Here is a 13434-nt window from a genome sequence, read left to right on the forward strand (position 1 = left end):
CTTTAAATCTATCATTCTGTTGTTAAAAGAATATAAGAAATCCAAATGTAAGACAACTTTTCTCAAAAGTGATTTTATTTTTTTTTTAAAGATTTTATTTATTTATTTGACAGAGAGAGATGACAAGCAGGCAGAGAGGCAGGCAGAGAGAGAGGAGGAAGCAGGCTCCCTGCTGAGCAGAGAGCCTGATTTGGGGCTCGATCCCAGGACCCTGGGATCATGACCTGAGCCGAAGACAGTGGCTTAACCCACTGAGCCACCCAGGCGTCCCAAAAGTGATTTTATTTTAATCAATCAATTAATATTTATTATTAGGTAAATTTTTTATGTGCACATTAATCCACCAAACAAGGATTCATTAGGTAATGGTGCATAATGGTTAATTGGTTTTCCTTTCCTGTTTATGAAACAAAAAATATATAGGATTCACCCTACATTGTGAAATTTCATAACAAACTAGATGTTATATGATCAGTTTCTTAGAGAACATAATTCATTTCTTACATCATCTTTTCTAATAACAAGATGGAATAAATAAATGGAGCTTTCACAAAATAGATAATATGGCTGCTTTTTATCTTATCACCAGGTTGGGACATTTCTAATGGTGAGAAAAATATGTAAGAATTCAGAATATGTGTAAAGCTGGTATGGCCAGTTGACTAAGTATTTTGCAATAAAATATAAACTGAGTATTCTGAGACAGTTTCCAAACAACTGCCATGAGGCAGCAAAATAGATGAGGAGGCCTCAAATTCTTGATCTTTAGAAGAAACATTAAAAAAACAAACCAAACAAGCAAAACTCCAGAAACTGTCAAATCTGACTTTGTCAGAGCAGTGAGAAATAATCAAATGTTTACAGTAACTAAGAGAACGCTACTTAAGAAAAAAAAATCTTCAAAATAGTAAGAAAATTTGGTGTAAGTGTGAAGGAGTGCTCCAGCACAAAACCAAACTATAAAGAATAGAAGATCTCCTGGCATTCAAGGCATTGAATCTAGACCTGCCTTATAGGAAACTCTAAACGGAATCTCTCAGGTCAAAGTGATAGGATGTTAGGCAGTAACTAACATTATATGTTATATGAAGAACTAAACATTTCTAGTGAATACATGCCAAATATATAAGCCAGCATTACTGAAATTGTGGTTTGTAACTCCAGTTTTTATTATATAATATTGTAAAGAAAATATATACAAATAATGTTAACTTGATGTCATTGACCATACAATGTATAATGTATAAAATGTGGTTTGTGACAATACAAAAAGAGGGGTGTGGAGCTGTATATACATGGTTTTTGGATGTTTGCAGTTAAGTTTGGTATTGATTTAAATTAGGTTGTTATAATTTTAAGAAGTTATACATAATCCTCTTGGTAACCAAAAAGAAAATCTATAGAATATATACAAAGGAAATTTAGAAAGGAAACAAAATATATAGTCCTTTAAAAAATCAACTGAACATGAAAGGAGTCAGTATAAGAGGAAATGGGGGAGGGGAAACAAGCTACAAATGGCAGCAATGAATTATTTCTTATCAGTAATTAAATGTAAGTGGATTAAGTTCTCCAAACTAAAGGCAGAGACTGGTAGAATGCATCAAAACCATTTTCCAAATATATTCTGTCCACAGAGGATTCATTAGATGAATGAAACTGAGAAAAATTTAGACTGATGAAGAAAAAAGAAAGAAGACTCAAATCACTAAAATTGAATAGAAAGTGGGGATTTTAATATAAATTTTAGAGGAATAAAAAGCAATGAAGAACTTTACCTCATTAATCAAATAAGAAAAAAGTCATAATCTCAAAAAATAAATGAATTAAAATTTCTTTATTTGGAATTTGTTTCTTTAAAAAAAAAACAAAAGACTTTCAGCAACTTAATATAGTAAATTATTTTTCTTCTATATTGGAATGGGATATAACTGTGTATTATCACTATTTCTACTCATTATTGTCCTGGTTACTCTAATTGTTACAATAAAGAAGAAAACTTATAAAAATTCCAAGGGAGAGGTAAAACTCTAAGCTGCAGAATATGACTATGCAGTTATTGCAATCTAAAAGAATCCCTAGTCTACACATAACTCTTAAAATTATCAATTGATTTACAAGATTCCTGGATATAAGATAAAACCAATTTTATATCTATATACTAAGAACACAAAATTAGAAATGAACATTTTTTAGAGTTATGCAATTTGTATTAGTAGCAAAACAAATGCACTATCTAGGAAAAATGATTTTTTTCCATTTTATTTTATTTTATTTTTTAATTTTTTTTAATTTTTCATTTTTTATAAACATATATTTTTATCCCCAGGGGTACAGGTCTGTGAATTGCCAGGTTTACACACTTCACAGCACTCACCAAAGCACAAACCCTCCCCAATGTCCATAACCCCACCTCCCTTCTCCCAACCCCCCTCCCCCCAAGCAACCTCAGTTTGTTTTGTGAGATTAAGAGTCACTTATGGTTTGTCTCCCTCCCAATCCCATCTTGTTTCATTTATTCTCCTACCCACTTAAGCCGCCATGTTGCATCACATATCAGGGAGATCATATGATAGTTGTCTTTCTCTGCTTGACTTATTTCGCTAAGCATGATACGCTCTAGTTCCATCCACGTTGTTGCAAATGGCAAGATTTTGTTTCTATTGATGGCTGCATAGTATTCCATTGTGTATATATACCACATCTTTATCCATTCATCTGTTGATGGACATCTAGGTTCTTTCCATAGTTTGGCTATTGTGGACATTGCTGCTATAAACATTCAGGTGCACGTGCCCCTTCGGATCACTATGTTTGTATCTTTAGGGTAAATACCCAGGAGTGCAACTGCTGGGTCATAGGGCAGTTCTATTTTCAACATTTTGAGGAACCTCCATGCTGTTTTCCAGAGTGGTTGCTCCAGCTTGCATTCCCACCAACAGTGTAGGAGGGTTCCCCTTTCTCTGCATCCTCGCCAGCATCTGTCATTTCCTGACTTGTTGATTTTAGCCATTCTGACTGGTGTGAGGTGATATCTCATTGTATTTGATTTGTATTTCCCTGATGCCGAGTGGTATGGAGCACTTTTTCATGTGTCTGTTGGCCATCTGGATGTCTTCTTTGCAGAAATGTCTGTTCATGTCCTCTGCCTATTTCTTGATTGGATTATTTGTTCTTTGGGTGTTGAGTTTGCTAAGTTCTTTATAGATTTTGGACACTAGTCCTTTATCTGACATGTTGTTTGCAAATATCTTCTCCCATTCTGTCAGTTGTCTTTTGATTTTATTAACTGTTTCCTTTGCTGTGCAAAAGCTTTTGATCTTGATGAAATCCCAATAGTTCATTTTTGCCCTTGCTTCCCTTGCCTTTGGCGATGTTCCTAGGAAGATGTTGCTGCGGCTGAGGTCGAAGAGGTTGCTGCTTGTGTTCTCCTCAAGGATTTTGATGGATTCCTTTCACACATTGATGTCCTTCATCCATTTTGAGTCTATTTTTGTGTGTGGTGTAAGGAAACGGTCGAATTTCATTTTTCTGCATGTGGCTGTCCAATTTTCCCAACACCATTTATTGAAGAGGCTGTCTTTTTTCCACTGGACATCCTTTCTGCTTTGTCGAAGATGAGTTGACCATAGAGTTGAGGGTCTATTTCTGGGCTCTCTATTCTGTTCCATTGATCTATGTGTCTGTTTTTGTGCCAGTACCATGCTGTCTTGATAACAGTTTTGTAATAGAGCTTGAAGACCAGAATTGTGATGCCACCAACTTTGGCTTTCTTTTTCAATATCCATTTGGTTCAACATTCGCAAATCAGTCAATGTGATACAACACATCAATAAAAGAAAGAACAAGAACCATATGATACTCTCAATAGATGCTGAAAAAGCATTTGACAAAGTACAGCATCCCTTCTTGACCAAAACTCTTCAAAGTGTAGGGATAGAGAGCACATACCTCAATATCATCAAAGCCATCTATGAAAAACCTACTGCAAATATCATTCTCAATGGAGAAAAACTAAAAGCTTTTCCGCTAAGGTCAGGAACACGGCAGGGATGTCCATTATCACCACTGCTATTCAACATAGTACTAGAAGTCCTAGCCTCAGCAATCAGACAACAAAAGGAATTTAAAGGCATCCAAATCAGCAAAAAAGAAGTCAAACTATCACTCTTTGGAGATGATATGATACTATATGTGGAAAACCCAAAAGACTCCACTCCAAAACTGCTAGAACTTGTACAGCAATTCAGTGTCAGGATATAAAATCAATGCACAGAAATCAGTTGCATTTCTCTACACCAACAACAAGACAGAAGAAAGAGAAATTAAGAAGTCAATCCCACTTACAATTGCACCCTAAACCATAAGGTACCTAGGAATAAACCTAACCAAAGAGGCTAAGAATCTATACTCAGAAAACTATAAAGTACTCATGAAAGAAATTGAGGAAGACACAAAGAAATGAAAAAATGTTCCATGCTCCTGGATTGGAAGAATAAATATTGTGAAAATGGCTATGCTACCTAAAGCTATCTACACATTTAATGCAATTCCTATCAAAGTACCATCCATCTTTTTCAAAGAAATGGAACAAATAATTCTAAAATTTATATGGAACCAGAAAAGACCTCGAATAGCCAAAGGAAAAACGATATTTAAAACCTATGTGAGATTCCTGCTTTCCAGTCAAAAAGAACTTGGAAGTCCTCACTCCCATAACCAAAACAAGAAAAAGCTGAAAAAACTGAAATTCAACAACCCTTAGCTTCATCAGAGAACTGAAGTCATAGGGCAAACCATGACTCCCAAACTATACAGATAGGTGATAGGGAGAATCACATCTTACTGAAAACAAAAACCAAAACTGGATCCAGCAACTACTAAGAAAATTAAAGTATCATTGAATAATTGCTGGAGACTGGAGATGAACGAGAGATAAAATGTTCTAGGATATAGCCTTATATAATATCCCACGTTTTTATGAAATTTTCCTCCAGGAGCCCTATCAGGTACCTACGGTGAATAGCAGAAAAAAGAAAGAAGAACAAAAGAAGAAAGAAAGAAAAGGGGGGAGAGAGAGAGAGAGAAGGAAAGAAAGAAGAAAGGAAAGAAAGAAAGAACTCATGTTTGCAGCATTGACAAGAGAGGAGAAAGAAATAAGTAACAAGTATAGTAGATATTAATTCAGATATAATAATCATCATTTTAAATGTCAGTGGTCTAAATACACCAATCAAAAGACAGATACTGTCAGAGTTGATGTAAAAGAAAAAAAAAAAACAACTACATGTTGTTTACAATTAACCCATGTTGAATATAAAGAGATGGCAGAATAGGAGGCTCCTGACTTTCTTCCTCCCATAGATGCACTGCATATACAGCTAAACACAAACCAGTTCCCTCTGAGAAAAATCCAGAAATTAGTTGAGTGTCTCCTATACATTAGGCAATCAAGAAAATACAATTGAAATAATTAGGAAAACCTGAGACATACTCAATGCCATAAGTCCCACCCTGGAACAAGCCTTACAACTTGGAGGGAACTTCCTAAAGAGCAGAGGGCCTGGACCACATACTTGAAAACCAAGTTTTATGGCTTCCAACCAGGTTCCTGGCTCCCAAATTACTAGCTTGGAGAATCAGTGTACCTTAGTGTTTGTAAGTCCTAAAGGTAACAAATTTTAAAAAGAGGACACCCATGTTATTTTATTTTATTTTTTATTATAGTTGACACATGGTGTTACATTAGTCTTAGGTATATAATATACTGATTTGACAAGTTATTGTTTTTGTTTTTTTTTAAGAGAGTGAGCATAAGTGGGGTGGGAGGGGCAGAGGGAGTGGGGGAGGGAGAGGGAGATAATCTTAAGCAGGCTCCATGCCCACTATGGAAACCAATACAGGGCTTGGTTTCACAACCCTGAGATAATGACCTGAGATAAAAATCAAGATTCAGAGGCTTAATTGACTGAGCCGCCCAGGCACCCCATGTCAAGTTTATGCATTATACTATGCTCACACCGCACGTGTAGCTACATCTGCCACTATATATTATTGCAGTATCACTGACTATATTCCTTAATGCTGTGTCTTTTATTCCCATGACTTATTCATTGCACAGCCGGAAGCCTGTATCACCTTCTCTTTACCCATTTGGCCTATCCTCCCAATCCCCTCCCTTCTGGCAACCATTAATTTGTTCTCTGTATTTATGTTTGATTCTGCTTTTGGTTTGTTTAAGATTCTGCATATGTATGAAATAATATGGTATTTGTCTTCCTCAGTCTGACATATTTCACTTAGCATAATATTCTCTAGGCCCATTCATGTTTTGGCAAATAGCGCATTCTTACCTTTTATTATAGCTGAGTAATAATGAATAATATTCCATTCCATGTATATACATGGAATAGTACACACACACACACACACACACACATAATCTTTCTTAATCTTTTGTCTATAAATGGACACACTTTGGCTATTGTAAATAATGCTGCAATAAACATAGGGGTGCAAATACATTTTCAAATTAGTTTTGTTTTCTCTGGGTAACTACTCAGTAGTAGAATTATCAGATCATATGGTATTTCCATTTTTAATTTTCGGGGGGGGGACCTCCATGCTGTTTCCATAGTGACTGACCAGTTTACATTCCCAACGGTGTGAAAAATTTTTTTTTTCCATATGCTCACCAACAGTTCTTATTTCTTGAAAAAAAGAGGTCATTTTAAAATGGATGCATGAACACTTCCAATGGCAATCCCCCTCGGCTCAGTACAGAGGGAGCAGGCAAAAATACAAGGCTCCCAGTTTCTCTCTTTAAGGGGCTTGACTGCATTATTCTCCATCTACTTTTAAATCACGCTGCATGAGGGAGCTAATTAGGACCTTCTTGGGAGCCTGAAAGTACTTGTGGGCATTTTCTCTATCTTCTTCTTCCAGCAGGAACAGTAAAACCAAGTCTTCAGCTTCTCCATAGAAGGAACATGTCCACAACTTTTACAGCTGCCACTTGATGGATGGGCTCCCAAATCACTTATATCTGAAAACAAACAAACAAACAATGTTTGGTATTTGTGAGTCTCCTGGGACAGTGTTAAGCTACTTAATCCCCTAGAAGCTGATGTAAGCATATAGGAACTCCCTGTGCCTTCTCATGGCTCATCCCAGGAATAAAGCCAAGTCTCCATCTTCTCCTTTAAAGGAGTTTGTCTATACATCTAGCACCCTAACTTCTTTGTATAAGGGCTTGGCGGTTCTGGGACCTGAAGGGGTGCGGCATTTGTAAGAGCACCAGGACTGCAGAGATTAATGATGCACATCTATATGCATACAAAATAACTCTCAATGACTATCTCCTCCAAATCATCACAGGATGAATGGGCAAAAACACCCAACTCGAAGTTTCTCCTTACTAGGAGATAGACTACTTATCTAACATCCTGACTTTTCTATCTTCAGCCTGATGATTGGCTTTCACTTAGCCTGCATTGATGAGCTGAAAGGACAATTAGTGGTAATCCACAGTGCATGATTGAGTGTGTGGACATTTCTAATGTCTTTGGGTTGCTGACTAGTCACAGCACACCCAAATCTCCTAGGCACTACTCAGAACAAAGACAGCAGTTTAAACAAGCACAGAGGTTTGAGCGGCAAACAGAAGAGTAGGCTAAGCTGATTGGCAAGGTTTATCTCATAAACAGGTCCAGACTGTCATCGCTGGGAGAGAAGGCTGTTTTATCTAGTGCACACAAACCAATACCGAGAGTTAAACTGAAGGAATGGGAATATGTTCTGAACAAAGGAAGACAAATCTCCAGAAACTGACCCAATGGAAACAGAGACAAGTTATTTACCCAACAGCAAATTCAAAATAAAGGTTATAAAGATGCTTACTGATGTCAGGAGAGTAATGTATGAAAAAAGTAGGAATTTCAACAGAGAAGGAAGAGTACCCAAACATAAATCATAAGGTTGAAGAATAAAATAACTGACTTGAAAAAAAAATCAATAGAACTACTTAATCAATAGAACTACTTAATAGACTAGGTAAAGCAGAAGAAAAGATCAGTAAACTCAAAGACAACTCAGTGGATTTTACCCAATCAAAGGAGCAAAAAGGAAAAAAAAAAGAATGAAAAGGATTAAAGGGCTAATGGGTCATCATAAAGTCAAGTAAAATAATGTATGTTTTATGGGAGTCACAGAGAAGAGAATGAGAAAGGGGCAGAACTTACTCTAGCAATAGCTAAAAAATTCCCAAACTTGTGTAAATAGACATTTGCAAGGAGCACAAACAACACCAAATAAAATGAATATAAAGAGACCCACATTGCAGCATATAATTAAATTCTCAAAACTTAAAGAAAATATTGAAAGCCACAAAAGTAATCTGTTATACTCAAGGGAAACTCATAAGCCTATTAGTGGATTTCTGCAAGCAAGAACCTTGTAGCCCGGGAGAAAATTGGATGATATTTTCAAGTTGTTAAAAGGGGGGGTGAGGACTGCCATCCAAGAATTTTTTATTCAGTAAATTTGTCCTTCAGAATTGAGAGATCAAAATTTTCCCAGACAAAAAACAAAAAGGAAGAAAAGTTAAAGGAGTCAAGTTTATCATAATTTGATCCAATTGATAAGAACTAAAGGTATTCTTTAAGCTGACACAAAAGGATGCTAACTAGTAACATAATGAAAATACATGAAAACATAACACTCCTTGGTAAAAGTCAAATAATGTAATGGTGGTATATAAATCCCTTTACCTGTATTATAAAGGTTAAGACAAAACTATTAAGGGATGCCTGGGTGGCTCAGTAGGTTAAGCAGCTGCCTTCAGCTCAGGTCATGATCCCAGCGTCCTGGGATCGAGTCCCACATCGGGCTCCTTGCTTGGCTGGGAGCCTGCTTCTCCCTCTGCCTCTGCCTGCCACTCTGTCTGCCTGTGCTTGCTCTCGCTTCTCTCCCTATGACAAATAAATAAATAAAATCTTGCTGTTGGTGTAGAGAAATGCAACTGATTTCTGTGCATTGATTTTATATCCTGACACTTTACTGAATTCCTGTATAAGTTCTAGCAGTTTTGGAGTGGAGTCTTTTGGGTTTTCCACATATAGTATCATATCATCTGCGAAGAGTGATAATTTGACTTCTTCTTTGCCGATTTGGATGCCTTTAATTTCCTTTTGTTGTCTGATTGCTGAGGCTAGGACCTCTAGTACGATGTTGAAAAGCAGTGGTGATAATGGACATCCCTGCCGTGTTCCTGACCTTAGCGGAAAAGCTTTCAGTTTTTCTCCATTGAGAATGATATTTGCAGTGGGTTTTTCATAGATGGCTTTGATGATATTGAGGTATGTGCCCTCTATCCCTACACTTTGAAGAGTTTTGATCAGGAAGGGATGTTGTACTTTGTCAAATGCTTTTTCAGCATCTATTGAGAGTATCATATGGTTCTTGTTCTTTCTTTTATTGATGTGTTGTATCACATTGACTGATTTGCGGATGTTGAACCAACCTTGCAGCCCTGGAATAAATCCCACTTGGTCGTGGTGAATAATCCTTTTAATGTACTGTTGAATCCTATTGGCTAGTATTTTGTTGAGTATTTTCGCATCTGTGTTCATCAAGTGGAGGTTCCTCAAAATGTTGAAAATAGAACTGCCCTATGACCCAGCAATTGCACTATTGGGTATTTACCCTAAAGATACAAATGTAGTGATCCAAAGGGGCACATGCACCCGAATGTTTATAGCAGCAATGTCCACAATAGCCAAACTATGGAAAGAACCTAGATGCCCATCAACAGATGAATGGATCAAGAAGATGTGGTATATATACACAATGGAATACTATGCAGCCATCAAAAGAAATGAAATCTTGCCATTTGCAACAACATGGATGGAACTAGAGCGTATCATGCTTAGCGAAATAAGTCAAGCAGAGAAAGACAACTATCATATGATCTCCCTGATATGAGGAAGTGGTGATACAACATGGAGGCTTAAGTGGGTAGAAGAAGAATAAATGAAACAAGATGGGATTGGGAGGGAGACAAACCATAAGTGACTCTTAATCTCACAAAAAAAACTGAGGGTTGCCGGGGGGAGGGGGTTTGGGAGAAGGGGGTGGGATTATGGACATTGGGGAGGGTATGTGATTTGGTGAGTGCTGTGAAGTGTGTAAACCTGGTGATTCACAGACCTGTACCCCTGGGGATAAAAATATATGTTTATAAAAAATAAAAAATTAAAAAAAAAATCTTAAAAAAAACCTATTAAAATAACTATGGCTACAATGATAAATTATAGATAAATATTAAAAATTGTGATATTAATAAGATAAAATGTGGGAGAGAATAAAAATGTAATACTTATATATGCACATAGTGGTGAAAAAGATGTAACAACTTTAAATGTATATTCACCCCACATTGGAGCACCTAAACATATATAAAGCAAATTATAATAGAACTGAAGAGAGAAATAGACAATAATACAATACCAGAAGACTTCAATATTCCACTATCAACAATGGATTGATAATCCAGACAAAAAAAAATCAATAAAGAAACGTTGGACTTGAACTATATTTTAAACCAAATAAGCCAATGAGCCTATACAGAATATGCCAACATAGTAGCAGAATACATATTCTTCTCAGGCATACATGGAGTCTGTTCTAGGATAGAGCATATATCATCCCATAAAAGAAATATTAGCAAGTCTAAGAATATTTAAATTATTTCAAGAATGTTTTTTGACTATAATGGTATGAAACTAGAAATCAATAACAAGGAGGAGGGGCAAGATGATGGAGAAGTAGGAAACCCTGTTTCAACTGGTTCCTCAAAGTGAGCTAAATATCTACCAGAATACTCTGAACACCCATGAAATCCACCTGAGATGTAGGATTATACACTTCTGGATCTCTACAGGGGTAGAAGACATCAATGGAGTGGTAAAACAGAGTGGGAATGCTTGGACTGATATTGGAGGATAAGCAGAAAGGGGAGGGAGCCACCAGAAGTGACACATTGAAAAATAATACTCCAATTTGAAAGTGCCCTGTGGTTAGAGACCAGCATTAACCCAGAGTCTGGTTGCAGGCACTCAAAAAGAGCAAAAGATCTCAAGGGGCAACTGGTGGAATTGTGCAGTCATGGGCATGGGCATAAGCCTGCGGACCCAGGACAGTCACCACCAGTGACCACTGGTACCAGAGAGAGTACAGTGGAGCCCCCAGTCCATGGCCCCTAAGGCCCCGGCTTTGCACTGCTTGCACCACTGCTCAGTTGGGCACACACCTACCTGTGCATGACAATCTGGTGTGGGCACCAGCTGGTGCTCTCTAGGTCCACAGCCTTCTGCACTCTGCATGCCTTGCATGATCACGGGGTCTGAGTGCACTCCCACAAGTGCCTGAGAGAGCTTGGTGTGGGCACCAACCAGCACTCTTTAGGAACCCAGCCTTCTGCCACTGGCTAAGGGTCGGGACACTCCCAGCCTGCGCCTGGGAGAACCTGGTGCAATCTCTGGTCAGGATCCCTTGGTGGCAGCCTTCTGTGACCTGTGTGACCGTGGGGTCTGAGTGCACCCTGCATAGGCCTGGACCCCAGACAGCAGTCCCAGCAAAGGCAGCCACTGGAGTGGGCTCCCTGGACCAATATATCTTGTGGCTTTTAGTAGCACAGGGGTACAGAAACAAGCAGGCACCTCGGGCGACCACTGAGACAGTGTGGGGGTGCGCACCACCTGTGGGAGTTTGTGTGTGTGTGTTTTTTTAACTTTTAACTTTTTTTTAACTTGTTCTCATGATTCTTGTTCTTGTAATTTTTTTAACCTACTTACCATTACAAATGTTAACATCCCCATTATATTTCATAATAACCTTTTAACTTGAAGTTTTCTCATACATATACCTGTGTTTTTCTTTTTCTTTTGAAAATATACATATAGATGTAGCTTCAAAGTAACCCTTTTTCCCTGATCAATACCACCCCCATATATAAACCAGTTTTAATCTCCCTTTATCTCTGGAAAGTTGAGTCATTTAACAAAGATATCAAGATACACCCAGGAAGAATTAAAATAACCTTTCTTGCCTACATCGAGGATTTATAACCACATTCCCATCTTATTCTTCTGTTAGTGTTTCTGTGTATTTCTTTTGTTCTGGTATTATATACATCTTATCCTTGGGGTTCATTTTGACTGGGTTCTTTTTTTTTTTTTTTTTCTTGTCATTTACTTTTCTCGATCTTCTTGTTTGTCTGTTTTTGTTTGTATACCTTATAAATCTTAAATTCTGTGCCCATTCTGGCTGGGTCTTCTCTTTTTTCTCTCTCTCTTTTCTTTTCTTTTTTTTTTTTTCTTTCTTTTTAGTGGTGACTTCCGATTGCTCAGAAGCATTCCAGGATGCACCTTGCCTGGATTGCAGTTGATATATTAAGCTACACATCCCCTCAACCACCTCTCACCAAAATGACTAGGAAGAGGAACAACCAACAGAGGGAAAAATCAGAGACTGTGTCCTCTCCATCAGAACTATTGGATATGGACATAAACAGTATGTTGGAAAGGGAACTCAGGGTAACAATTATCCAGGCAATGGCTAGGTTGGAGAAAACCATTATTGACAACATGGAATCTCTAAGGGTGGAAGTGAGGGCTTCCCAGGAAGTTCAAAATGCTATCAATGAGATCCGATCTTATCTAAATACTCTAACAGCTAGGGTAACCAAGGCAGAAGATAGAATTAGTGATCTTGAGGACAAACTGATAGAGAAAAAGGATCAAGAGGAGGCATAGAAGAATCTGCTTAGAAACCATGAAAACAGAATTAGGGAAATAAATGATGTCATGAAACATTCCAATGTCAGAATTACTGGGATCCCTGCAGGGGAGGAGAAAGAAGACTAGAAGATATAGTTGAACAAATTCTCAATGAAAATATTCTCAGTCTGGGGATTGGAACCAGTGTTCATTTCCTAAAGGCAGAAAGATTACCCTCCAAGATCAATGAATCTAGAAAGAGCTCAAGACACTTGATTGTGAGAATGATGAATCATAATTTTAGACAAGAGATCCTGAGGGAAGCTAGGGGGAAGAGATTCCTTACATAGAGGAAGGTTCATCAGAATAGCGTCAGACCTGTCAACAGAAATTTGGTACACCAGAAAGGGCTGGAAAGATGTACTTAGGGCACTAAAAGAGAAAACATGCAGCCAAGAATACTTTATCCACCAAGGTTGACATTCAGAATGGATGGTGAAATAAAGAGCTTCCAAGACCACCAAAGTTTAAAAGATATGTGACCACCAAGCCAGTACTACAAGAAATATTAAGGGCGATTCTATAAAAGAAGAAAGAACCCAAGAGTGACACAGAAAAGAAATTTACAGAGACCATCTGTAGAAACAAGAATTTCACA

The 13434-nt window shown here is 37.6% G+C and overlaps 1 protein-coding gene across 1 annotated transcript in view; it reads left to right on the plus strand.

Moving 5' to 3' along the window:
* CCDC7 (coiled-coil domain containing 7) overlaps positions 1 to 13434 on the plus strand; it is a 469805-nt gene that overhangs the window by 371787 nt on the left and 84584 nt on the right. The window lies entirely within an intron of this gene.

This window comes from Mustela lutreola, chromosome 8 (assembly GCF_030435805.1).
Source record: "Mustela lutreola isolate mMusLut2 chromosome 8, mMusLut2.pri, whole genome shotgun sequence".
NCBI classification, from domain to species: Eukaryota; Metazoa; Chordata; class Mammalia; order Carnivora; family Mustelidae; genus Mustela; species Mustela lutreola.